General features: G+C 40.7%; 65 non-coding genes across 65 annotated transcripts; all 65 read left to right on the top strand.

Moving 5' to 3' along the window:
* The first annotated feature begins 54 nt into the window (after positions 1-54).
* Positions 55-127, top strand: Trnak-uuu. Its single transcript has one exon. It is a non-coding gene; the product is annotated as a tRNA-Lys (tRNA).
* An 810-nt stretch (positions 128-937) lies between these two features.
* Positions 938-1010, top strand: Trnak-uuu. The gene has a single exon. It is a non-coding gene; the product is annotated as a tRNA-Lys (tRNA).
* A 74-nt stretch (positions 1011-1084) lies between these two features.
* Positions 1085-1157, top strand: Trnak-uuu. The gene has a single exon. It is a non-coding gene; the product is annotated as a tRNA-Lys (tRNA).
* Positions 1158-1526: 369 nt separating this feature from the next.
* Trnak-uuu lies at positions 1527-1599 on the top strand. Its single transcript has one exon. It is a non-coding gene; the product is annotated as a tRNA-Lys (tRNA).
* Positions 1600-1967: 368 nt separating this feature from the next.
* On the top strand, positions 1968-2040 carry Trnak-uuu. Its single transcript has one exon. It is a non-coding gene; the product is annotated as a tRNA-Lys (tRNA).
* A 74-nt stretch (positions 2041-2114) lies between these two features.
* Positions 2115-2187, top strand: Trnak-uuu. The gene has a single exon. It is a non-coding gene; the product is annotated as a tRNA-Lys (tRNA).
* An 810-nt stretch (positions 2188-2997) lies between these two features.
* Positions 2998-3070, top strand: Trnak-uuu. Its single transcript has one exon. It is a non-coding gene; the product is annotated as a tRNA-Lys (tRNA).
* Positions 3071-3144: 74 nt separating this feature from the next.
* On the top strand, positions 3145-3217 carry Trnak-uuu. Its single transcript has one exon. It is a non-coding gene; the product is annotated as a tRNA-Lys (tRNA).
* A 369-nt stretch (positions 3218-3586) lies between these two features.
* Positions 3587-3659, top strand: Trnak-uuu. The gene has a single exon. It is a non-coding gene; the product is annotated as a tRNA-Lys (tRNA).
* Positions 3660-4028: 369 nt separating this feature from the next.
* Trnak-uuu lies at positions 4029-4101 on the top strand. The gene has a single exon. It is a non-coding gene; the product is annotated as a tRNA-Lys (tRNA).
* Positions 4102-4175: 74 nt separating this feature from the next.
* On the top strand, positions 4176-4248 carry Trnak-uuu. The gene has a single exon. It is a non-coding gene; the product is annotated as a tRNA-Lys (tRNA).
* A 370-nt stretch (positions 4249-4618) lies between these two features.
* Positions 4619-4691, top strand: Trnak-uuu. The gene has a single exon. It is a non-coding gene; the product is annotated as a tRNA-Lys (tRNA).
* A 74-nt stretch (positions 4692-4765) lies between these two features.
* Positions 4766-4838, top strand: Trnak-uuu. The gene has a single exon. It is a non-coding gene; the product is annotated as a tRNA-Lys (tRNA).
* A 368-nt stretch (positions 4839-5206) lies between these two features.
* On the top strand, positions 5207-5279 carry Trnak-uuu. Its single transcript has one exon. It is a non-coding gene; the product is annotated as a tRNA-Lys (tRNA).
* Positions 5280-5648: 369 nt separating this feature from the next.
* On the top strand, positions 5649-5721 carry Trnak-uuu. The gene has a single exon. It is a non-coding gene; the product is annotated as a tRNA-Lys (tRNA).
* Positions 5722-6089: 368 nt separating this feature from the next.
* Trnak-uuu lies at positions 6090-6162 on the top strand. The gene has a single exon. It is a non-coding gene; the product is annotated as a tRNA-Lys (tRNA).
* Positions 6163-6236: 74 nt separating this feature from the next.
* On the top strand, positions 6237-6309 carry Trnak-uuu. Its single transcript has one exon. It is a non-coding gene; the product is annotated as a tRNA-Lys (tRNA).
* A 369-nt stretch (positions 6310-6678) lies between these two features.
* Positions 6679-6751, top strand: Trnak-uuu. The gene has a single exon. It is a non-coding gene; the product is annotated as a tRNA-Lys (tRNA).
* Positions 6752-7120: 369 nt separating this feature from the next.
* Positions 7121-7193, top strand: Trnak-uuu. The gene has a single exon. It is a non-coding gene; the product is annotated as a tRNA-Lys (tRNA).
* Positions 7194-7267: 74 nt separating this feature from the next.
* Positions 7268-7340, top strand: Trnak-uuu. Its single transcript has one exon. It is a non-coding gene; the product is annotated as a tRNA-Lys (tRNA).
* A 368-nt stretch (positions 7341-7708) lies between these two features.
* Positions 7709-7781, top strand: Trnak-uuu. Its single transcript has one exon. It is a non-coding gene; the product is annotated as a tRNA-Lys (tRNA).
* A 369-nt stretch (positions 7782-8150) lies between these two features.
* Positions 8151-8223, top strand: Trnak-uuu. Its single transcript has one exon. It is a non-coding gene; the product is annotated as a tRNA-Lys (tRNA).
* Positions 8224-8591: 368 nt separating this feature from the next.
* Positions 8592-8664, top strand: Trnak-uuu. The gene has a single exon. It is a non-coding gene; the product is annotated as a tRNA-Lys (tRNA).
* A 74-nt stretch (positions 8665-8738) lies between these two features.
* Positions 8739-8811, top strand: Trnak-uuu. The gene has a single exon. It is a non-coding gene; the product is annotated as a tRNA-Lys (tRNA).
* Positions 8812-9180: 369 nt separating this feature from the next.
* On the top strand, positions 9181-9253 carry Trnak-uuu. Its single transcript has one exon. It is a non-coding gene; the product is annotated as a tRNA-Lys (tRNA).
* A 369-nt stretch (positions 9254-9622) lies between these two features.
* On the top strand, positions 9623-9695 carry Trnak-uuu. Its single transcript has one exon. It is a non-coding gene; the product is annotated as a tRNA-Lys (tRNA).
* Positions 9696-9769: 74 nt separating this feature from the next.
* Trnak-uuu lies at positions 9770-9842 on the top strand. Its single transcript has one exon. It is a non-coding gene; the product is annotated as a tRNA-Lys (tRNA).
* A 370-nt stretch (positions 9843-10212) lies between these two features.
* On the top strand, positions 10213-10285 carry Trnak-uuu. The gene has a single exon. It is a non-coding gene; the product is annotated as a tRNA-Lys (tRNA).
* Positions 10286-10359: 74 nt separating this feature from the next.
* Positions 10360-10432, top strand: Trnak-uuu. The gene has a single exon. It is a non-coding gene; the product is annotated as a tRNA-Lys (tRNA).
* A 74-nt stretch (positions 10433-10506) lies between these two features.
* Trnak-uuu lies at positions 10507-10579 on the top strand. The gene has a single exon. It is a non-coding gene; the product is annotated as a tRNA-Lys (tRNA).
* A 369-nt stretch (positions 10580-10948) lies between these two features.
* Trnak-uuu lies at positions 10949-11021 on the top strand. Its single transcript has one exon. It is a non-coding gene; the product is annotated as a tRNA-Lys (tRNA).
* A 74-nt stretch (positions 11022-11095) lies between these two features.
* On the top strand, positions 11096-11168 carry Trnak-uuu. The gene has a single exon. It is a non-coding gene; the product is annotated as a tRNA-Lys (tRNA).
* Positions 11169-11537: 369 nt separating this feature from the next.
* Positions 11538-11610, top strand: Trnak-uuu. Its single transcript has one exon. It is a non-coding gene; the product is annotated as a tRNA-Lys (tRNA).
* A 368-nt stretch (positions 11611-11978) lies between these two features.
* Trnak-uuu lies at positions 11979-12051 on the top strand. The gene has a single exon. It is a non-coding gene; the product is annotated as a tRNA-Lys (tRNA).
* Positions 12052-12125: 74 nt separating this feature from the next.
* On the top strand, positions 12126-12198 carry Trnak-uuu. The gene has a single exon. It is a non-coding gene; the product is annotated as a tRNA-Lys (tRNA).
* Positions 12199-12567: 369 nt separating this feature from the next.
* Trnak-uuu lies at positions 12568-12640 on the top strand. The gene has a single exon. It is a non-coding gene; the product is annotated as a tRNA-Lys (tRNA).
* A 368-nt stretch (positions 12641-13008) lies between these two features.
* On the top strand, positions 13009-13081 carry Trnak-uuu. The gene has a single exon. It is a non-coding gene; the product is annotated as a tRNA-Lys (tRNA).
* A 74-nt stretch (positions 13082-13155) lies between these two features.
* On the top strand, positions 13156-13228 carry Trnak-uuu. Its single transcript has one exon. It is a non-coding gene; the product is annotated as a tRNA-Lys (tRNA).
* A 369-nt stretch (positions 13229-13597) lies between these two features.
* On the top strand, positions 13598-13670 carry Trnak-uuu. Its single transcript has one exon. It is a non-coding gene; the product is annotated as a tRNA-Lys (tRNA).
* Positions 13671-13744: 74 nt separating this feature from the next.
* On the top strand, positions 13745-13817 carry Trnak-uuu. The gene has a single exon. It is a non-coding gene; the product is annotated as a tRNA-Lys (tRNA).
* A 369-nt stretch (positions 13818-14186) lies between these two features.
* Positions 14187-14259, top strand: Trnak-uuu. Its single transcript has one exon. It is a non-coding gene; the product is annotated as a tRNA-Lys (tRNA).
* Positions 14260-14627: 368 nt separating this feature from the next.
* On the top strand, positions 14628-14700 carry Trnak-uuu. The gene has a single exon. It is a non-coding gene; the product is annotated as a tRNA-Lys (tRNA).
* Positions 14701-14774: 74 nt separating this feature from the next.
* Trnak-uuu lies at positions 14775-14847 on the top strand. Its single transcript has one exon. It is a non-coding gene; the product is annotated as a tRNA-Lys (tRNA).
* A 369-nt stretch (positions 14848-15216) lies between these two features.
* On the top strand, positions 15217-15289 carry Trnak-uuu. The gene has a single exon. It is a non-coding gene; the product is annotated as a tRNA-Lys (tRNA).
* Positions 15290-15657: 368 nt separating this feature from the next.
* On the top strand, positions 15658-15730 carry Trnak-uuu. The gene has a single exon. It is a non-coding gene; the product is annotated as a tRNA-Lys (tRNA).
* Positions 15731-16098: 368 nt separating this feature from the next.
* Trnak-uuu lies at positions 16099-16171 on the top strand. Its single transcript has one exon. It is a non-coding gene; the product is annotated as a tRNA-Lys (tRNA).
* Positions 16172-16245: 74 nt separating this feature from the next.
* On the top strand, positions 16246-16318 carry Trnak-uuu. Its single transcript has one exon. It is a non-coding gene; the product is annotated as a tRNA-Lys (tRNA).
* A 369-nt stretch (positions 16319-16687) lies between these two features.
* Trnak-uuu lies at positions 16688-16760 on the top strand. The gene has a single exon. It is a non-coding gene; the product is annotated as a tRNA-Lys (tRNA).
* A 74-nt stretch (positions 16761-16834) lies between these two features.
* On the top strand, positions 16835-16907 carry Trnak-uuu. The gene has a single exon. It is a non-coding gene; the product is annotated as a tRNA-Lys (tRNA).
* Positions 16908-17276: 369 nt separating this feature from the next.
* Trnak-uuu lies at positions 17277-17349 on the top strand. Its single transcript has one exon. It is a non-coding gene; the product is annotated as a tRNA-Lys (tRNA).
* A 369-nt stretch (positions 17350-17718) lies between these two features.
* On the top strand, positions 17719-17791 carry Trnak-uuu. The gene has a single exon. It is a non-coding gene; the product is annotated as a tRNA-Lys (tRNA).
* A 74-nt stretch (positions 17792-17865) lies between these two features.
* On the top strand, positions 17866-17938 carry Trnak-uuu. The gene has a single exon. It is a non-coding gene; the product is annotated as a tRNA-Lys (tRNA).
* A 517-nt stretch (positions 17939-18455) lies between these two features.
* Trnak-uuu lies at positions 18456-18528 on the top strand. Its single transcript has one exon. It is a non-coding gene; the product is annotated as a tRNA-Lys (tRNA).
* A 74-nt stretch (positions 18529-18602) lies between these two features.
* Trnak-uuu lies at positions 18603-18675 on the top strand. Its single transcript has one exon. It is a non-coding gene; the product is annotated as a tRNA-Lys (tRNA).
* Positions 18676-19044: 369 nt separating this feature from the next.
* Trnak-uuu lies at positions 19045-19117 on the top strand. Its single transcript has one exon. It is a non-coding gene; the product is annotated as a tRNA-Lys (tRNA).
* Positions 19118-19485: 368 nt separating this feature from the next.
* Positions 19486-19558, top strand: Trnak-uuu. Its single transcript has one exon. It is a non-coding gene; the product is annotated as a tRNA-Lys (tRNA).
* Positions 19559-19926: 368 nt separating this feature from the next.
* Trnak-uuu lies at positions 19927-19999 on the top strand. Its single transcript has one exon. It is a non-coding gene; the product is annotated as a tRNA-Lys (tRNA).
* Positions 20000-20073: 74 nt separating this feature from the next.
* Trnak-uuu lies at positions 20074-20146 on the top strand. The gene has a single exon. It is a non-coding gene; the product is annotated as a tRNA-Lys (tRNA).
* A 368-nt stretch (positions 20147-20514) lies between these two features.
* Trnak-uuu lies at positions 20515-20587 on the top strand. The gene has a single exon. It is a non-coding gene; the product is annotated as a tRNA-Lys (tRNA).
* A 369-nt stretch (positions 20588-20956) lies between these two features.
* Positions 20957-21029, top strand: Trnak-uuu. Its single transcript has one exon. It is a non-coding gene; the product is annotated as a tRNA-Lys (tRNA).
* Positions 21030-21397: 368 nt separating this feature from the next.
* On the top strand, positions 21398-21470 carry Trnak-uuu. Its single transcript has one exon. It is a non-coding gene; the product is annotated as a tRNA-Lys (tRNA).
* Positions 21471-21544: 74 nt separating this feature from the next.
* Trnak-uuu lies at positions 21545-21617 on the top strand. The gene has a single exon. It is a non-coding gene; the product is annotated as a tRNA-Lys (tRNA).
* A 369-nt stretch (positions 21618-21986) lies between these two features.
* Positions 21987-22059, top strand: Trnak-uuu. The gene has a single exon. It is a non-coding gene; the product is annotated as a tRNA-Lys (tRNA).
* Positions 22060-22428: 369 nt separating this feature from the next.
* Positions 22429-22501, top strand: Trnak-uuu. Its single transcript has one exon. It is a non-coding gene; the product is annotated as a tRNA-Lys (tRNA).
* Positions 22502-22575: 74 nt separating this feature from the next.
* On the top strand, positions 22576-22648 carry Trnak-uuu. Its single transcript has one exon. It is a non-coding gene; the product is annotated as a tRNA-Lys (tRNA).
* The last annotated feature ends 98 nt before the right edge of the window (positions 22649-22746 follow it).

The following is a 22746-nucleotide window of genomic DNA, read 5'->3' on the forward strand; positions in this document are numbered from 1 at the left end:
CAGAAAATAGTTTGCACATTTCTCAACCGTTTTTGGTAAGACATGTCTACTAACGCCCGGTTAGCTCAGATGGTAGAGCATCAGACTTTTAATCTGAGGGTCATGGGTTCGAGCCCCATATCGGGCGACTTATTTTTCTCTTTTTAACAGAAAAGTTTACCCATCTCTCGACCTCTCTAACATATTAGCATCAATTATTCTCGCGCCGTATTGAAAATGCTCGTCTTTTAGAGCACGCACAGCTGGGTATAGCATTATTTAAATATAAATCATAACATTTTAGCATGAAAAGTATAGGAATGATATATGAAATGAAATTTGAATTAATAGCTAAGGGGAATTGTCCTGACATGTTAACGCATTGACGACTGATTGATAACTGATTGTTCGTGAGCCCGTGGGTGGGAGGAGCTTTCGCTTTTATAGCGGAACCTCGTGTTCAACAGAAAACAGTTTGCTCATCTTTCGACCTTATATGTAAGATATTACAAGAAGCGCCCGGTTACTTCAGACGGTAGAGCATCACACTTTTAATCTGAGGGTCATGGGTTCGAGCCCCATATCGGGCGACTTATTTTTCTCTTTTTAACAGAAAAGTTTGCCCATCTCTCGACCTCTCTAACACATTAGCATCAATTATTCTCGCGCTGTATTGAAAATGCTCGTCTTTTAGAGCACGCAAAGCTTGGTATAGCATTATTTAACTATAAATCAGAACATTTTAGCTTGAAATGTCTAGGAATGATATATGAAATGAAATTTGAATTAATCGCTAAGGGGAATTGTCCTGACATGTTGACGCATTGACGACTGATTGATAACTGAATGTTCGTGAGCCCGTGGGTGGGAGGAGCTTTCGCTTTCTAGCGGAACCTCGTGTTCAACAGAAAACAGTTTGCTGATCTCTCGACCTTATTTGTAAGATATTACAACAAGCGCCCGGTTAGCTCAGATGGTAGAGCATCAGACTTTTAATCTGAGGGTCATGGGTTCGAGCCCCATATCGGGCGACTTACTTTGCTCTTTTTAACAGAAAATAGTTTGCACATTTCTCAACCGTTTTTGGTAAGACATGTCTACTAACGCCCGGTTAGCTCAGATGGTAGAGCATCAGACTTTTAATCTGAGGGTCATGGGTTCGAGCCCCATATCGGGCGACTTATTTTTCTCTTTTTAACAGAAAAGTTTACCCATCTCTCGACCTCTCTAACATATTAGCATCAATTATTCTCGCGCCGTATTGAAAATGCTCGTCTTTTAGAGCACGCACAGCTGGGTATAGCATTATTTAAATATAAATCATAACATTTTAGCATGAAAAGTATAGGAATGATATATGAAATGAAATTTGAATTAATAGCTAAGGGGAATTGTCCTGACATGTTAACGCATTGACGACTGATTGATAACTGATTGTTCGTGAGCCCGTGGGTGGCAGGAGCTTTCGCTTTTATAGCGGAACCTCGTGTTCAACAGAAAACAGTTTGCTCATCTTTCGACCTTATATGTAAGATATTACAAGAAGCGCCCGGTTACCTCAGACGGTAGAGCATCAGACTTTTAATCTGAGGGTCATGGGTTCGAGCCCCATATCGGGCGACTTATTTTTCTCTTTTTAACAGAAAAGTTTGCCCATCTCTCGACCTCTCTAACACATTAGCATCAATTATTCTCGCGCTGTATTGAAAATGCTCGTCTTTTAGAGCACGCAAAGCTTGGTATAGCATTATTTAACTATAAATCAGAACATTTTAGCTTGAAATGTCTAGGAATGATATATGAAATGAAATTTGAATTAATCGCTAAGGGGAATTGTCCTGACATGTTGACGCATTGACGACTGATTGATAACTGAATGTTTGTGAGCCCGTGGGTGGGAGGAGCTTTCGCTTTCTAGCGGAACCTCGTGTTCAACAGAAAACAGTTTGCTGATCTCTCGACCTTATTTGTAAGATATTACAACAAGCGCCCGGTTAGCTCAGATGGTAGAGCATCAGACTTTTAATCTGAGGGTCATGGGTTCGAGCCCCATATCGGGCGACTTACTTTGCTCTTTTTAACAGAAAATAGTTTGCACATTTCTCAACCGTTTTTGGTAAGACATGTCTACTAACGCCCGGTTAGCTCAGATGGTAGAGCATCAGACTTTTAATCTGAGGGTCATGGGTTCGAGCCCCATATCGGGCGACTTATTTTTCTCTTTTTAACAGAAAAGTTTACCCATCTCTCGACCTCTCTAACATATTAGCATCAATTATTCTCGCGCCGTATTGAAAATGCTCGTCTTTTAGAGCACGCACAGCTGGGTATAGCATTATTTAAATATAAATCATAACATTTTAGCATGAAAAGTATAGGAATGATATATGAAATGAAATTTGAATTAATAGCTAAGGGGAATTGTCCTGACATGTTAACGCATTGACGACTGATTGATAACTGATTGTTCGTGAGCCCGTGGGTGGGAGGAGCTTTCGCTTTTATAGCGGAACCTCGTGTTCAACAGAAAACAGTTTGCTCATCTTTCGACCTTATATGTAAGATATTACAAGAAGCGCCCGGTTACTTCAGACGGTAGAGCATCACACTTTTAATCTGAGGGTCATGGGTTCGAGCCCCATATCGGGCGACTTATTTTTCTCTTTTTAACAGAAAAGTTTGCCCATCTCTCGACCTCTCTAACACATTAGCATCAATTATTCTCGCGCTGTATTGAAAATGCTCGTCTTTTAGAGCACGCAAAGCTTGGTATAGCATTATTTAACTATAAATCAGAACATTTTAGCTTGAAATGTCTAGGAATGATATATGAAATGAAATTTGAATTAATCGCTAAGGGGAATTGTCCTGACATGTTGACGCATTGACGACTGATTGATAACTGAATGTTCGTGAGCCCGTGGGTGGGAGGAGCTTTCGCTTTCTAGCGGAACCTCGTGTTCAACAGAAAACAGTTTGCTGATCTCTCGACCTTATTTGTAAGATATTACAACAAGCGCCCGGTTAGCTCAGATGGTAGAGCATCAGACTTTTAATCTGAGGGTCATGGGTTCGAGCCCCATATCGGGCGACTTACTTTGCTCTTTTTAACAGAAAATAGTTTGCACATTTCTCAACCGTTTTTGGTAAGACATGTCTACTAGCGCCTGGTTAGCTCAGATGGTAGAGCATCAGACTTTTAATCTGAGGGTCATGGGTTCGAGCCCCATATCGGGCGACTTATTTTTCTCTTTTTAAGAGAAACGTTTGCCCATCTCTCGACCTCTCTAACACATTAGCATCAATTATTCTCGCGCTGTATTGAAACTGCTCGTCTTTTAGAGCACGCAAAGCTTGGTATAGCATTATTTAACTATAAATCAGAACATTTCAGCTGGAAAAGTCTAGGAATGATATATGAAATGAAATTTGAATTAATCGCTAAGGGGAATTGTCCTGACATGTTGACGCATTGACGACTGATTGATAACTGATTGTTCGTGAGCCCGTGGGTGGGAGAAGCTTTCGCTTTTATAGCGGAACCTCGTGTTCAACAGAAAACAGTTTGCTCATCTCTCGACCTTATTTGTAAGATATTACAACGAGCGCCCGGTTAGCTCAGATGGTAGAGCATCAGACTTTTAATCTGAGGGTCATGGGTTCGAGCCCCATATCGGGCGACTTATTTTTCTCTTTTTAACAGAAACGTTTGCCCATCTCTCGACCTCTCTAACACATTAGCATCAATTATTCTCGCGCTGTATTGAAAATGCTCGCCTTTTAGAGCACGCAAAGCTTGGTATAGCATTATTTAAATATAAATCAGAACATTTCAGCTGGAAAAGTCTAGAAATGATATATGAAATGAAATTTGAATTAATCGCTAAGGGGAATTGTCCTGACATGTTGACGCATTGACGACTGATTGATAACTGATTGTTCGTGAGCCCGTGGGTGGGAGGAGCTTTCGCTTTTATAGCGGAACCTCGTGTTCAACAGAAAACAGTTTGCTCATCTCTCGACCTTATTTGTAAGATATTACAACAAGCGCCCGGTTAGCTCAGATGGTAGAGCATCAGACTTTTAATCTGAGGGTCATGGGTTCGAGCCCCATATCTGGCGACTTACTTTGCTCTTTTTAACAGAAAATAGTTTGCACATTTCTCGACCTTTTTTGGTAAGATATGTCTACGAGCGCCCGGTTGGCTCAGATGGTAGAGCATCAGACTTTTAATCTGAGGGTCATGGGTTCGAGCCCCATATCGGGCGACTTATTTTTCTCTTTTTAACAGAAAAGTTCGCCCATCTCTAGACCTCTCTAACACATTAGCATCAATTATTATACGCGCCGTATTGAAAATGCTCGCCTTTTAGAGCACGCAAAGCTTGGTATAGCATTATTTAAATATAAATCAGAACATTTAAGCAGGAAAAGTCTAGGAATGATATATGAAATGAAATTTAAATTAATCGCTAAGGGGAATTGTCCTGACATGTTGACGCATTGACGACTGATTGATAACTGATTGTTCGTGAGCCCGTGGGTGGGAGGAGCTTTCCCTTTTATAGCGGAACCTCGTGTTCAACAGAAAACAGTTTGCTCATCTCTCGACCTTATTTGTAAGATATTACAACAAGCGCCCGGTTAGCTCAGATGGTAGAGCATCAGACTTTTAATCTGAGGGTCATGGGTTCAAGCCCAATATCGGGCGACTTACTTTGCTCTTTTTAACAGAAAATAGTTTGCACATTTCTCGACCTTTTTTGGTAAGACATGTCTACGAGCGCCCGGTTGGCTCAGATGGTAGAGCATCAGACTTTTAATCTGAGGGTCATGGGTTCGAGCCCCATATCGGGCGACTTATTTTTCTCTTTTTAACAGAAAAGTTTGCCCATCTCTCGACCTCTCTAACACATTAGCATCAATTATTCTTGCGCCGTATTGAAAATGCTCGTCTTTTAGAGCACGCACAGCTGGGTATAGCATTATTTAAATATAAATCAGAACATTTTAGCTGGAAAAGTCTAGAAAGATATATGAAATGAAATTTGAATTAAGCCCTTAAGGGAATTGTCCTGACATGTTGACGCATTGACGACTGATTGATAACTGATTGTTCGTGAGCCCGTGGGTGGGAGGAGCTTTCGCTTTTCTAGCGGAACCTCGTGTTCAACAGAAAAAAGTTTGCTAATCTTTTGACCTTATATGTAAGATATTACAAGAAGCGCCCGGTTACCTCAGATGGTAGAGCATCAGACTTTTAATCTGAGGGTCATGGGTTCGAGCCCCATATCGGGCGACATATTTTTCTCTTTTTAACAGAAAAGTTTGCCCATCTCTCGACCTCTCTAACACATTATCATCAATTATTCTCGCGCTGTATTGAAAATGCTTGTCTTTTAGAGCACGCAAAGCTTGGTATAGCATTATTTAAATATAAATCAGAACATTTTAGCTGGAAAAGTCTAGGAATGATATATGAAATGAAATTTGAATTAATCGCTAAGGGGAATTGTCCTTACATGTTTATGCATTGACGACTGATTGATAACTGATTGTTCGTGAGCCCGTGGGTGGGAGGAGCTTTCGCTTTTATAGCGGAACCTAGTGTTCAACAGAAAACAGTTTGCTGATCTCTCGACCTTATTTGTAAGATATTACAACAAGCGCCCGGTTAGCTCAGATGGTAGAGCATCAGACTTTTAATCTGAGGGTCATGAGTTCGAGCCCCATATCGGGCGACTTATTTTTCTCTTTTTAACAGAAACGTTTGCCCATCTCTCGACCTCTCTAACACATTAGCATCAATTATTCTCGCGCTGTATTGAAAATGCTCGTATTTTAGAGCACGCAAAGCTTGGTATAGCATTATTTAAATATAAATCAGAACATTTTAGCAGGAAAAGTCTAGGAATGATATATGAAATGAATTTGAATTAATCGCTAAGGGGAATTGTCCTGACATGTTGACGCATTGACGACTGATTGATAACTGATTGTTCGTGAGCCCGTTGGTGGAAGGAGCTTTCGCTTTTATAGCGGAACCTCGTGTTCAACAGAAAACAGTTTGCTCATCTTTTGACCTTATTTGTAAGATATTACAACAAGCGCCCGGTTAGCTCAGATGGTAGAGCATCAGACGTTTAATCTGAGGGTCATGGGTTCGAGCCCCATATCGGGCGACTTACTTTGCACTTTTTAACAGAAAATAGTTTGGACATTTCTCGACCTTTTTTGGTAAGACATGTCTACGAGCGCCCGGTTAGCTCAGATGGTAGAGCATCAGACTTTTAATCTGAGGGTCATGGGTTCGAGCCCCATATCGGGCGACTTATTTTTCTCTTTTTAACAGAAAAGTTTGCCCATCTCTCGAACTCTCCAACAAATTAGCATCAATTATTTTCGCGTCGTATTGAAAATGCTCGTCTTTTAGAGCACGCACAGCTGGGTATAGCATTATTTAAATATAAATCAGAACATTTTAGCTGAAAAAGTCTAGGAATGATATATGAAATGAAATTTGAATTAATCGCTAAGGGGAATTGTCCTGACATGTTGACGCATTGACGACTGATTGATAACTGATTATTCTTGAGCCCGTGGGTGGGAGGAGCTTTCGCTTTTATAGCGGAACCTCGTGTTCAACAGAAAACAGTTTGCTCATCTCTCGACCTTATTTGTAAGATATTACAACAAGCGCCCGGTTAGCTCAGATGGTAGAGCATCAGACTTTTAATCTGAGGGTCATGGGTTCGAGCCACATATCGGGCGACTTATTTTTATCTTTTTAACAGAAACGTTTGCCCATCTCTCGACCTCGCTAACACATTAGCATCAATTATTCTCGCTCTGTATTGAAAATGCTCGCCTTTTAGAGCACGCAAAGCTTGGTATAGCATTATTTAAATATAAATCAGAACATTTAAGCAGGAAAAGTCTAGGAATGATATATGAAATGAAATTTAAATTAATCGCTAAGGGGAATTGTCCTGACATGTTGACGCATTGACGACTGATTGATAACTGATTGTTCGTGAGCCCGTGGGTGGGAGGAGCTTTCCCTTTTATAGCGGAACCTCGTGTTCAACAGAAAACAGTTTGCTCATCTCTCGACCTTATTTGTAAGATATTACAACAAGCGCCCGGTTAGCTCAGATGGTAGAGCATCAGACTTTTAATCTGAGGGTCATGGGTTCAAGCCCAATATCGGGCGACTTACTTTGCTCTTTTTAACAGAAAATAGTTTGCACATTTCTCGACCTTTTTTAGTAAGACATGTCTACGAGCGCCCGGTTGGCTCAGATGGTAGAGCATCAGACTTTTAATCTGAGGGTCATGGGTTCGAGCCCCATATCGGGCGACTTATTTTTCTCTTTTTAACAGAAAAGTTTGCCCATCTCTCGACCTCTCTAACACATTAGCATCAATTATTCTCGCGCCGTATTGAAAATGCTCGTCTTTTAGAGCACGCACAGCTGGGTATAGCATTATTTAAATATAAATCAGAACATTTTAGCTGGAAAAGTCTAGAAAGATATATGAAATGAAATTTGAATTAAGCCCTTAAGGGAATTGTCCTGACATGTTGACGCATTGACGACTGATTGATAACTGATTGTTCGTGAGCCCGTGGGTGGGAGGAGCTTTCGCTTTTCTAGCGGAACCTCGTGTTCAACAGAAAAAAGTTTGCTAATCTTTTGACCTTATATGTAAGATATTACAAGAAGCGCCCGGTTACCTCAGATGGTAGAGCATCAGACTTTTAATCTTAGGGTCATGGGTTCGAGCCCCATATCGGGCGACATATTTTTCTCTTTTTAACAGAAAAGTTTGCCCATCTCTCGACCTCTCTAACACATTATCATCAATTATTCTCGCGCTGTATTGAAAATGCTTGTCTTTTAGAGCACGCAAAGCTTGGTATAGCATTATTTAAATATAAATCAGAACATTTTAGCTGGAAAAGTCTAGGAATGATATATGAAATGAAATTTGAATTAATCGCTAAGGGGAATTGTCCTTACATGTTTATGCATTGACGACTGATTGATAACTGATTGTTCGTGAGCCCGTGGGTGGGAGGAGCTTTCGCTTTTATAGCGGAACCTCGTGTTCAACAGAAAACAGTTTGCTGATCTCTCGACCTTATTTGTAAGATATTACAACAAGCGCCCGGTTAGCTCAGATGGTAGAGCATCAGACTTTTAATCTGAGGGTCATGAGTTCGAGCCCCATATCGGGCGACTTATTTTTCTCTTTTTAACAGAAACGTTTGCCCATCTCTCGACCTCTCTAACACATTAGCATCAATTATTCTCGCGCTGTATTGAAAATGCTCGTATTTTAGAGCACGCAAAGCTTGGTATAGCATTATTTAAATATAAATCAGAACATTTTAGCAGGAAAAGTCTAGGAATGATATATGAAATGAATTTGAATTAATCGCTAAGGGGAATTGTCCTGACATGTTGACGCATTGACGACTGATTGATAACTGATTGTTCGTGAGCCCGTTGGTGGAAGGAGCTTTCGCTTTTATAGCTGAACCTCGTGTTCAACAGAAAAAAGTTTGCTCATCTTTTGACCTTATTTGTAAGATATTACAACAAGCGCCCGGTTAGCTCAGATGGTAGAGCATCAGACGTTTAATCTGAGGGTCATGGGTTCGAGCCCCATATCGGGCGACTTACTTTGCACTTTTTAACAGAAAATAGTTTGGACATTTCTCGACCTTTTTTGGTAAGACATGTCTACGAGCGCCCGGTTAGCTCAGATGGTAGAGCATCAGACTTTTAATCTGAGGGTCATGGGTTCGAGCCCCATATCGGGCGACTTATTTTTCTCTTTTTAACAGAAAAGTTTGCCCATCTCTCGAACTCTCCAACAAATGAGCATCAATTATTTTCGCGTCGTATTGAAAATGCTCGTCTTTTAGAGCACGCACAGCTGGGTATAGCATTATTTAAATATAAATCAGAACATTTTAGCTGAAAAAGTCTAGGAATGATATATGAAATGAAATTTGAATTAATCGCTAAGGGGAATTGTCCTGACATGTTGACGCATTGACGACTGATTGATAACTGATTATTCTTGAGCCCGTGGGTGGGAGGAGCTTTCGCTTTTATAGCGGAACCTCGTGTTCAACAGAAAACAGTTTGCTCATCTCTCGACCTTATTTGTAAGATATTACAACAAGCGCCCGGTTAGCTCAGATGGTAGAGCATCAGACTTTTAATCTGAGGGTCATGGGTTCGAGCCACATATCGGGCGACTTATTTTTATCTTTTTAACAGAAACGTTTGCCCATCTCTCGACATCGCTAACACATTAGCATCAATTATTCTCGCTCTGTATTGAAAATGCTTGTCTTTTAGAGCACGCAAAGCTTGGTATAGCATTATTTAAATATAAATCAGAACATTTTAGCAGGAAAAGTCTAGGAATGATATATGAAATGAAATTTGAATTAATCGCTAAGGGGAATTGTCCTGACATGTTGACGCATTGACGACTGATTGATAACTGATTGTTCGTGAGCCCGTGGGTGGGAGGAGCTTTCGCTTTTATAGCGGAACCTCGTGTTCAACAGAAAACAGTTTGCTCATCTCTCGACCTTATTTGTAAGATATTACAACAAGCGCCCGGTTAGCTCAGATGGTAGAGCATCAGACTTTTAATCTGAGGGTCATGGGTTCGAGCCCCATATCGGGCGACTTACTTTGCTCTTTTTAACAAAAAATAGTTTGCACATTTCTCGACCTTTTTTGGTAAGACATGTCTACGAGCGCCCGGTTAGCTCAGATGGTAGAGCATCAGACTTTTAATCTGAGGGTCATGGGTTCGAGCCCCATACCGGGCGACTTATTTTTCTCTTTTTTAACAGAAAAGTTTGCCCATCCCTCGACCTCTCTAACACATTAGCATCAATTATTCTCGCGCCGTATTGAAAATGCTCGTCATTAAGAGCACGCACAGCTGGGTATAGCATTATTTAAATATAAATCAGAACATTTTAGCTGGAAAAGTTTAGGAATGATATATGAAATGAAATTTGAATTAATCGCTAAGGGGAATTGTCCTGACATGTTAACGCATTGACTACTGATTGATAACTGATTGTTCGTGAGCCCGTGGGTGGGAGGAGCTTTCGCTTTTATAGCGGAACCTCGTGTTCAACAGAAAACAGTTTCTTTATCTTTCGACCTTATATGTAAGATATTACAAGAAGCGCCCGGTTACCTCAGATGGTAGAGCATCAGACTTTTAATCTGAGGGTTATGGGTTCAAACCCCATATCGGGCGACATATTTTTCTCTTTTTAACAGAAAATAGTTTGCACATTTCTCGACCTTTTTTGGTAAAACATGTCTACGAGCGCCCGGTTAGCTCAGATGGTAGAGCATCAGACTTTTAATCTGAGGGTCATGGGTTCGAGCCCCATATCGGGCGACTTACTTTGATCTTTTTAACAGAAAAACGTTTGCACATTTCTCAACCTTTTTTGGTAAGACATGTCTACTAACGCCCGGTTAGCTCAGATGGTAGAGCATCAGACTTTTAATCTGAGGGTCATGGGTTCGAGCCCCATATCGGGCGACTTATTTTTCTCTTTTTAACAAAAAAGTTTGCCCATCTCTCGACCTCTCTAACACATTAGCATCAATTATTCTCGCGCTGTATTGAAAATGCTCGTCTTTTAGAGCACGCACAGCTGGGTATAGCATTATTTAAATATAAATCAGAACATTTTAGCTGAAAAAGTCTAGGAATGATATATGAAATGAAATTTGAATTAATCGCTAAGGGTAATTGTCCTGACATGTTGACGCATTGACGACTGATTGATAACTGATTATTCTTGAGCCCGTGGGTGGGAGGAGCTTTCGCTTTTATAGCGGAACCTCGTGTTCAACAGAAAACAGTTTGCTCATCTCTCGACCTTATTTGTAAGATATTACAACAAGCGCCCGGTTAGCTCAGATGGTAGAGCATCAGTCTTTTAATCTGAAGGTCATGGGTTCGAGCCCCATATCGGGCGACTTACTTTGCTCTTTTTAACAGAAAATAGTTTGCACATTTCTCGACCTTTTTTGGTAAGACATGTCTATTAACGCCCGGTTAGCTCAGATGGTAGAGCATCAGACTTTTAATCTGAGGGTCATGGGTTCGAGCCCCATATCGGGCGACTTATTTTTCTCTTTTTAACAGAAAAGTTTACCCATCTCTCGACCTCTCTAACATATTAGCATCAATTATTCTCGCGCCGTATTGAAAATGCTCGTCTTTTAGAGCACGCACAGCTGGGTATAGCATTATTTAAATATAAATCATAACATTTTAGCATGAAAAGTATAGGAATGATATATGAAATGAAATTTGAATTAATAGCTAAGGGGAATTGTCCTGAAATGTTAACGCATTGACGACTGATTGATAACTGATTGTTCGTGAGCCCGTGGGTGGGAGGAGCTTTCGCTTTTATAGCGGAACCTCGTGTTCAACAGAAAACAGTTTGCTCATCTTTCGACCTTATATGTAAGATATTACAAGAAGCGCACGGTTACCTCAGACGGTAGAGCATCAGACTTTTAATCTGAGGGTCATGGGTTCGAGCCCCATATCGGGCGACTTTTTTTTCTCTTTTTAACAGAAAAGTTTGCCCATCTCTCGACATCTCTAACACATTAGCATCAATTATTCTCGCGCTGTATTGAAAATGCTCGTCTTTTAGAGCACGCAAAGCTTGGTATAGCATTATTTAACTATAAATCAGAACATTTTAGCTTGAAATGTCTAGGAATGATATATGAAATGAAATTTGAATTAATCGCTAAGGGGAATTGTCCTGACATGTTGACGCATTGACGACTGATTGATAACTGAATGTTCGTGAGCCCGTGGGTGGGAGGAGCTTTCACTTTCTAGCGGAACCTCGTGTTCAACAGAAAACAGTTTGCTGATCTCTCGATCTTATTTGTAAGATATTACAACAAGCGCCCGGTTAGCTCAGATGGTAGAGCATCAGACTTTTAATCTGAGGGTCATGGGTTCGAGCCCCATATCGGGCGACTTACTTTGCTCTTTTTAACAGAAAATAGTTTGCACATTTCTCAACCGTTTTTGGTAAGACATGTCTACTAGCGCCTGGTTAGCTCAGATGGTAGAGCATCAGACTTTTAATCTGAGGGTCATGGGTTCGAGCCCCATATCGGGCGACTTATTTTTCTCTTTTTAAGAGAAACGTTTGCCCATCTCTCGACCTCTCTAACACATTAGCATCAATTATTCTCGCGCTGTATTGAAACTGCTCGTCTTTTAGAGCACGCAAAGCTTGGTATAGCATTATTTAACTATAAATCAGAACATTTCAGCTGGAAAAGTCTAGGAATGATATATGAAATGAAATTTGAATTAATCGCTAAGGGGAATTGTCCTGACATGTTGACGCATTGACGACTGATTGATAACTGATTGTTCGTGAGCCCGTGGGTGGGAGGAGCTTTCGCTTTTATAGCGGAACCTCGTGTTCAACAGAAAACAGTTTGCTGATCTCTCGACCTTATTTGTAAGATATTACAACAAGCGCCCGGTTAGCTCAGATGGTAGAGCATCAGACTTTTAATCTGAGGGTCATGGGTTCGAGCCCCATATCGGGCGACTTATTTTTCTCTTTTAAACAGAAACGTTTGCCCATCTCTCGACCTCTCTAACACATTAGCATCAATTATTCTCGCGCTGTATTGAAAATGCTCGTATTTTAGAGCACGCAAAGCTTGGTATAGCATTATTTAAATATAAATCAGAACATTTTAGCAGGAAAAGTCTAGGAATGATATATGAAATGAATTTGAATTAATCGCTAAGGGGAATTGTCCTGACATGTTGACGCATTGACGACTGATTGATAACTGATTGTTCGTGAGCCCGTTGGTGGGAGGAGCTTTCGCTTTTATAGCGGAACCTCGTGTTCAACAGAAAACAGTTTGCTCATCTCTCGACCTTATTTGTAAGATATTACAACAAGCGCCCGGTTAGCTCAGATGGTAGAGCATCAGACTTTTAATCTGAGGGTCATGGGTTCGAGCCCCATATCGGGCGACTTACTTTGCACTTTTTAACAGAAAATAGTTTGGACATTTCTCGACCTTTTTTGGTAAGACATGTCTACGAGCGCCCGGTTAGCTCAGATGGTAGAGCATCAGACTTTTAATCTGAGGGTCATGGGTTCGAGCCCCATATCGGGCGACTTATTTTTCTCTTTTTAACAGAAAAGTTTGCCCATCTCTCGAACTCTCCAACAAATTAGCATCAATTATTTTCGCGTCGTATTGAAAATGCTCGTCTTTTAGAGCACGCACAGCTGGGTATAGCATTATTTAAATAAAAATCAGAACATTTTAGCTGAAAAAGTCTAGGAATGATATATGAAATGAAATTTGAATTAATCGCTAAGGGGAATTGTCCTGACATGTTGACGCATTGACGAATGATTGATAACTGATTATTCTTGAGCCCGTGGGTGGGAGGAGCTTTCGCTTTTATAGCGGAACCTCGTGTTCAACAGAAAACAGTTTGCTCATCTTTCGACCTTATTTGTAAGATATTACAACAAGCGCCCGGTTAGCTCAGATGGTAGAGCATCAGACTTTTAATCTGAGGGTCATAGGTTCGAGCACCATATCGGGCGACTTACTTTGCTCTTTTTAACAGAAAATAGTTTGCACATTTCTCGACCTTTTTTGGTAAGACATGTCTACTAACGCCCGGTTAGCTCAGATGGTAGAGCATCAGACTTTTAATCTGAGGGTCATGGGTTCGAGCCCCATATCGGGCGACTTATTTTTCTCTTTTTAACAGAAAAGTTTACCCATCTCTCGACCTCTCTAACATATTAGCATCAATTATTCTCGCGCCGTATTGAAAATGCTCGTCTTTTAGAGCACGCACAGCTGGGTATAGCATTATTTAAATATAAATCATAACATTTTAGCATGAAAAGTATAGGAATGATATATGAAATGAAATTTGAATTAATAGCTAAGGGGAATTGTCCTGACATGTTAACGCATTGACGACTGATTGATAACTGATTGTTCGTGAGCCCGTGGGTGGGAGGAGCTTTCGCTTTTATAGCGGAACCTCGTGTTCAACAGAAAACAGTTTGCTCATCTTTCGACCTTATATGTAAGATATTACAAGAAGCGCCCGGTTACCTCAGACGGTAGAGCATCAGACTTTTAATCTGAGGGTCATGGGTTCGAGCCCCATATCGGGCGACTTATTTTTCTCTTTTTAACAGAAAAGTTTGCCCATCTCTCGACCTCTCTAACACATTAGCATCAATTATTCTCGCGCTGTATTGAAAATGCTCGTCTTTTAGAGCACGCAAAGCTTGGTATAGCATTATTTAACTATAAATCAGAACATTTTAGCTTGAAATGTCTAGGAATGATATATGAAATGAAATTTGAATTAATCGCTAAGGGGAATTGTCCTGACATGTTGACGCATTGACGACTGATTGATAACTGAATGTTCGTGAGCCCGTGGGTGGGAGGAGCTTTCGCTTTCTAGCGGAACCTCGTGTTCAACAGAAAACAGTTTGCTGATCTCTCGACCTTATTTGTAAGATATTACAACAAGCGCCCGGTTAGCTCAGATGGTAGAGCATCAGACTTTTAATCTGAGGGTCATGGGTTCGAGCCCCATATCGGGCGACTTACTTTGCTCTTTTTAACAGAAAATAGTTTGCACATTTCTCAACCGTTTTTGGTAAGACATGTCTACTAGCGCCTGGTTAGCTCAGATGGTAGAGCATCAGACTTTTAATCTGAGGGTCATGGGTTCGAGCCCCATATCGGGCGACTTATTTTTCTCTTTTTAAGAGAAACGTTTGCCCATCTCTCGACCTCTCTAACACATTAGCATCAATTATTCTCGCGCTGTATTGAAACTGCTCGTCTTTTAGAGCACGCAAAGCTTGGTATAGCATTATTTAAATATAAATCAGAACATTTTAGCTGGAAAAGTCTAGGAATGATATATGAAATGAAATTTGAATTAATAGCTTAGGGGAATTGTCCTGACATGTTAACGCATTGACGACTGATTGATAACTGATTGTTCGTGAGCCCGTGGGTGGGAGGAGCTTTCGCTTTTATAGCGGAACCTCGTGTTCAACAGAAAACAGTTTGCTGATCTCTCGACCTTATTTGTAAGATATTACAACAAGCGCCCGGTTAGCTCAGATGGTAGAGCATCAGACTTTTAATCTGAGGGTCATGGGTTCGAGCCCCATATCGGGCGACTTATTTTTCTCTTTTTAAGAGAAACGTTTGCCCATCTCTCGACCTCTCTAACACATTAGCATCAATTATTCTCGCGCTGTATTGAAAATGCTCGTATTTTAGAGCACGCAAAGCTTGGTATAGCATTATTTAAATATAAATCAGAACATTTTAGCAGGAAAAGTCTAGGAATGATATATGAAATGAATTTGAATTAATCGCTAAGGGGAATTGTCCTGACATGTTGACGCATTGACGACTGATTGATAACTGATTGTTCGTGAGCCCGTTGGTGGAAGGAGCTTTCGCTTTTATAGCGGAACCTCGTGTTCAACAGAAAACAGTTTGCTCATCTCTCGACCTTATTTGTAAGATATTACAACAAGCGCCCGGTTAGCTCAGATGGTAGAGCATCAGACTTTTAATCTGAGGGTCATGGGTTCGAGCCCCATATCGGGCGACTTACTTTGCTCTTTTTAACAGAAACGTTTGCCCATCTCTCGACCTCTCTAACACATTAGCATCAATTATTCTCGCGCTGTACTGAAAATGCTCGTCTTTTAGAGCACGCAAAGCTTTGTATAGCATTATTTAACAATAAATCAGAACATTTTAGCTGGAAATGTCTAGGAATGATATATGAAATGAAATTTGAATTAATCGCTAAGGGGAATTGTCCTGACATGTTGACGCATTGACGACTGATTGATAACTGATTGTTCGTGAGCCCGTGGGTGGGAGGAGCTTTCGCTTTCTAGCGGAACCTCGTGTTCAACAGAAAACAGTTTGCTGATCTCTCGACCTTATTTGTAAGATATTACAACAAGCGCCCGGTTAGCTCAGATGGTAGAGCATCAGACTTTTAATCTGAGGGTCATGGGTTCGAGCCCCATATCGAGCGACTTACTTTGATCTTTTTAACAGAAAAACGTTTGCACATTTCTCAACCTTTTTTGGTAAGACATGTCTACTAACGCCCGGTTAGCTCAGATGGTAGAGAATCAGACTTTTAATCTGAGGGTCATGGGTTCGAGCCCCATATCGGGCGACTTATTTTTCTCTTTTTAACAGAAAAGTTTGCCCATCTCTCGACCTCTCTAACACATTAGCATCAATTATTCTCGCGCTGTATTGAAAATGCTCGTCTTTTAGAGCACGCAAAGCTTGGTATAGCATTATTTAACTATAAATCAGAACATTTTAGCTTGAAATGTCTAGGAATGATATATGAAATGAAATTTGAATTAATCGCTAAGGGGAATTGTCCTGACATGTTGACGCATTGACGACTGATTGATAACTGAATGTTCGTGAGCCCGTTGGTGGAAGGAGCTTTCGCTTTTATAGCGGAACCTCGTGTTCAACAGAAAACAGTTTGCTCATCTCTCGACCTTATTTGTAAGATATTACAACAAGCGCCCGGTTAGCTCAGATGGTAGAGCATCAGACTTTTAATCTGAGGGTCATGGGTTCGAGCCCCATATCGGGCGACTTACTTTGCACTTTTTAACAGAAAATAGTTTGGACATTTCTCGACCTTTTTTGGTAAGACATGTCTACGAGCGCCCGGTTAGCTCAGATGGTAGAGCATCAGACTTTTAATCTGAGGGTCATGGGTTCGAGCCCCATATCGGGCGACTTATTTTTCTCTTTTTAACAGAAAAGTTTGCCCATCTCTCGAACTCTCCAACAAATTAGCATCAATTATTTTCGCGTCGTATTGAAAATGCTCGTCTTTTAGAGCACGCACAGCTGGGTATAGCATTATTTAAATATAAATCAGAACATTTTAGCTGAAAAAGTCTAGGAATGATATATGAAATGAAATTTGAATTAATCGCTAAGGGGAATTGTCCTGACATGTTGACGCATTGACGACTGATTGATAACTGATTATTCTTGAGCCCGTGGGTGGGAGGAGCTTTCGCTTTTATAGCGGAACCTCGTGTTCAACAGAAAACAGTTTGCTCATCTCTCGACCTTATTTGTAAGATATTACAACAAGCGCCCGGTTAGCTCAGATGGTAGAGCATCAGACTTTTAATCTGAGGGTCATGGGTTCGAGCCACATATCGGGCGACTTATTTTTATCTTTTTAACAGAAACGTTTGCCCATCTCTCGACCTCGCTAACACATTAGCATCAATTATTCTCGCTCTGTATTGAAAATGCTTGTCTTTTAGAGCACGCAAAGCTTGGTATAGCATTATTTAAATATAAATCAGAACATTTTAGCAGGAAAAGTCTAGGAATGATATATGAAATGAAATTTGAATTAATCGCTAAGGGGAATTGTCCTGACATGTTGACGCATTGACGACTGATTGATAACTGATTGTTCGTGAGCCCGTGGGTGGGAGGAGCTTTCGCTTTTATAGCGGAACCTCGTGTTCAACAGAAAACAGTTTGCTCATCTCTCGACCTTATTTGTAAGATATTACAACAAGCGCCCGGTTAGCTCAGATGGTAGAGCATCAGACTTTTAATCTGAGGGTCATGGGTTCGAGCCCCATATCGGGCGACTTACTTTGCTCTTTTTAACAAAAAATAGTTTGCACATTTCTCGACCTTTTTTGGTACGACATGTCTACGAGCGCCCGGTTAGCTCAGATGGTAGAGCATCAGACTTTTAATCTGAGTGTCATGGGTTCGAGCCCCATACCGGGCGACTTATTTTTCTCTTTTTTAACAGAAAAGTTTGCCCATCCCTCGACCTCTCTAACACATTAGCATCAATTATTCTCGCGCCGTATTGAAAATGCTCGTCATTAAGAGCACGCACAGCTGGGTATAGCATTATTTAAATATAAATCAGAACATTTTAGCTGGAAAAGTCTAGGAATGATATATGAAATGAAATTTGAATTAATCGCTAAGGGGAATTGTCCTGACATGTTAACGCATTGACTACTGATTGATAACTGATTGTTCGTGAGCCCGTGGGTGGGAGGAGCTTTCGCTTTTATAGCGGAACCTCGTGTTCAACAGAAAACAGTTTCTTCATCTTTCGACCTTATATGTAAGATATTACAAGAAGCGCCCGGTTACCTCAGATTTTAGAGCATAAGACTTTTAATCTGAGGGTTATGGGTTCGAGCCCCATATCGGGCGACTTATTTTTCTCTTTTTAACAGAAAATAGTTTGCACATTTCTCGACCTTTTTTGGTAAAACATGTCTACGAGCGCCCGGTTAGCTCAGATGGTAGAGCATCAGACTTTTAATCTGAGGTTCATGGGTTCGAGCCCCATATCGGGCGACTTACTTTGATCTTTTTAACAGAAAAACGTTTGCACATTTCTCAACCTTTTTTGGTAAGACATGTCTACTAACGCCCGGTTAGCTCAGATGGTAGAGCATCAGACTTTTAATCTGAGGGTCATGGGTTCGAGCCCCATATCGGGCGACTTATTTTTCTCTTTTTAAGAGAAACGTTTGCCCATCTCTCGACCTCTCTAACACATTAGCATCAATTATTCTCGCGCTGTATTGAAACTGCTCGTCTTTTAGAGCACGCAAAGCTTGGTATAGCATTATTTAAATATAAATCAGAACATTTTAGCTGGAAAAGTCTAGGAATGATATATGAAATGAAATTTGAATTAATAGCTTAGGGGAATTGTCCTGACATGTTAACGCATTGACGACTGATTGATAACTGATTGTTCGTGAGCCCGTGGGTGGGAGGAGCTTTCGCTTTTATAGCGGAACCTCGTGTTCAACAGAAAACAGTTTGCTGATCTCTCGACCTTATTTGTAAGATATTACAACAAGCGCCCGGTTAGCTCAGATGGTAGAGCATCAGACTTTTAATCTGAGGGTCATGGGTTCGAGCCCCATATCGGGCGACTTATTTTTCTCTTTTTAAGAGAAACGTTTGCCCATCTCTCGACCTCTCTAACACATTAGCATCAATTATTCTCGCGCTGTATTGAAAATGCTCGTATTTTAGAGCACGCAAAGCTTGGTATAGCATTATTTAAATATAAATCAGAACATTTTAGCAGGAAAAGTCTAGGAATGATATATGAAATGAATTTGAATTAATCGCTAAGGGGAATTGTCCTGACATGTTGACGCATTGACGACTGATTGATAACTGATTGTTCGTGAGCCCGTTGGTGGAAGGAGCTTTCGCTTTTATAGCGGAACCTCGTGTTCAACAGAAAACAGTTTGCTCATCTCTCGACCTTATTTGTAAGATATTACAACAAGCGCCCGGTTAGCTCAGATGGTAGAGCATCAGACTTTTAATCTGAGGGTCATGGGTTCGAGCCCCATATCGGGCGACTTACTTTGCTCTTTTTAACAGAAACGTTTGCCCATCTCTCGACCTCTCTAACACATTAGCATCAATTATTCTCGCGCTGTACTGAAAATGCTCGTCTTTTAGAGCACGCAAAGCTTGGTATAGCATTATTTAACAATAAATCAGAACATTTTAGCTGGAAATGTCTAGGAATGATATATGAAATGAAATTTGAATTAATCGCTAAGGGGAATTGTCCTGACATGTTGACGCATTGACGACTGATTGATAACTGATTGTTCGTGAGCCCGTGGGTGGGAGGAGCTTTCGCTTTCTAGCGGAACCTCGTGTTCAACAGAAAACAGTTTGCTGATCTCTCGACCTTATTTGTAAGATATTACAACAAGCGCCCGGTTAGCTCAGATGGTAGAGCATCAGACTTTTAATCTGAGGGTCATGGGTTCGAGCCCCATATCGAGCGACTTACTTTGATCTTTTTAACAGAAAAACGTTTGCACATTTCTCAACCTTTTTTGGTAAGACATGTCTACTAACGCCCGGTTAGCTCAGATGGTAGAGAATCAGACTTTTAATCTGAGGGTCATGGGTTCGAGCCCCATATCGGGCGACTTATTTTTCTCTTTTTAACAGAAAAGTTTGCCCATCTCTCGACCTCTCTAACACATTAGCATCAATTATTCTCGCGCTGTATTGAAAATGCTCGTCTTTTAGAGCACGCAAAGCTTGGTATAGCATTATTTAACTATAAATCAGAACATTTTAGCTTGAAATGTCTAGGAATGATATATGAAATGAAATTTGAATTAATCGCTAAGGGGAATTGTCCTGACATGTTGACGCATTGACGACTGATTGATAACTGAATGTTCGTGAGCCCGTGGGTGGGAGGAGCTTTCGCTTTCTAGCGGAACCTCGTGTTCAACAGAAAACAGTTTGCTGATCTCTCGACCTTATTTGTAAGATATTACAACAAGCGCCCGGTTAGCTCAGATGGTAGAGCATCAGACTTTTAATCTGAGGGTCATGGGTTCGAGCCCCATATCGGGCGACTTATTTTTCTCTTTTTAAGAGAAACGTTTGCCCATCTCTCGACCTCTCTAACACATTAGCATCAATTATTCTCGCGCTGTATTGAAACTGCTCGTCTTTTAGAGCACGCAAAGCTTGGTATAGCATTATTTAAATATAAATCAGAACATTTTAGCTGGAAAAGTCTAGGAATGATATATGAAATGAAATTTGAATTAATCGCTAAGGGGAATTGTCCTTACATGTTTATGCATTGACGACTGATTGATAACTGATTGTTCGTGAGCCCGTGGGTGGGAGGAGCTTTCGCTTTTATAGCGGAACCTCGTGTTCAACAGAAAACAGTTTGCTGATCTCTCGACCTTATTTGTAAGATATTACAACAAGCGCCCGGTTAGCTCAGATGGTAGAGCATCAGACTTTTAATCTGAGGGTCATGGGTTCGAGCCCCATATCGGGCGACTTATTTTTCTCTTTTTAACAGAAACGTTTGCCCATCTCTCGACCTCTCTAACACATTAGCATCAATTATTCTCGCGCTGTATTGAAAATGCTCGTATTTTAGAGCACGCAAAGCTTGGTATAGCATTATTTAAATATAAATCAGAACATTTTAGCAGGAAAAGTCTAGGAATGATATATGAAATGAATTTGAATTAATCGCTAAGGGGAATTGTCCTGACATGTTGACGCATTGACGACTGATTGATAACTGATTGTTCGTGAGCCCGTTGGTGGAAGGAGCTTTCGCTTTTATAGCGGAACCTCGTGTTCAACAGAAAACAGTTTGCTCATCTCTCGACCTTATTTGTAAGATATTACAACAAGCGCCCGGTTAGCTCAGATGGTAGAGCATCAGACTTTTAATCTGAGGGTCATGGGTTCGAGCCCCATATCGGGCGACTTACTTTGCACTTTTTAACAGAAAATAGTTTGGACATTTCTCGACCTTTTTTGGTAAGACATGTCTACGAGCGCCCGGTTAGCTCAGATGGTAGAGCATCAGACTTTTAATCTGAGGGTCATGGGTTCGAGCCCCATATCGGGCGACTTATTTTTCTCTTTTTAACAGAAAAGTTTGCCCATCTCTCGAACTCTCCAACAAATTAGCATCAATTATTTTCGCGTCGTATTGAAAATGCTCGTCTTTTAGAGCACGCACAGCTGGGTATAGCATTATTTAAATATAAATCAGAACATTTTAGCTGAAAAAGTCTAGGAATGATATATGAAATGAAATTTGAATTAATCGCTAAGGGGAATTGTCCTGACATGTTGACGCATTGACGACTGATTGATAACTGATTATTCTTGAGCCCGTGGGTGGGAGGAGCTTTCGCTTTTATAGCGGAACCTCGTGTTCAACAGAAAACAGTTTGCTCATCTCTCGACCTTATTTGTAAGATATTACAACAAGCGCCCGGTTAGCTCAGATGGTAGAGCATCAGACTTTTAATCTGAGGGTCATGGGTTCGAGCCACATATCGGGCGACTTATTTTTATCTTTTTAACAGAAACGTTTGCCCATCTCTCGACCTCGCTAACACATTAGCATCAATTATTCTCGCTCTGTATTGAAAATGCTTGTCTTTTAGAGCACGCAAAGCTTGGTATAGCATTATTTAAATATAAATCAGAACATTTTAGCAGGAAAAGTCTAGGAATGATATATGAAATGAAATTTGAATTAATCGCTAAGGGGAATTGTCCTGACATGTTGACGCATTGACGACTGATTGATAACTGATTGTTCGTGAGCCCGTGGGTGGGAGGAGCTTTCGCTTTTATAGCGGAACCTCGTGTTCAACAGAAAACAGTTTGCTCATCTCTCGACCTTATTTGTAAGATATTACAACAAGCGCCCGGTTAGCTCAGATGGTAGAGCATCAGACTTTTAATCTGAGGGTCATGGGTTCGAGCCCCATATCGGGCGACTTACTTTGCTCTTTTTAACAAAAAATAGTTTGCACATTTCTCGACCTTTTTTGGTACGACATGTCTACGAGCGCCCGGTTAGCTCAGATGGTAGAGCATCAGACTTTTAATCTGAGTGTCATGGGTTCGAGCCCCATACCGGGCGACTTATTTTTCTCTTTTTTAACAGAAAAGTTTGCCCATCCCTCGACCTCTCTAACACATTAGCATCAATTATTCTCGCGCCGTATTGAAAATGCTCGT

The sequence above is a fragment of the Nematostella vectensis genome, chromosome 12 (genome assembly GCF_932526225.1).
Source record: "Nematostella vectensis chromosome 12, jaNemVect1.1, whole genome shotgun sequence".
NCBI lineage: Eukaryota > Metazoa > Cnidaria > Anthozoa > Actiniaria > Edwardsiidae > Nematostella > Nematostella vectensis.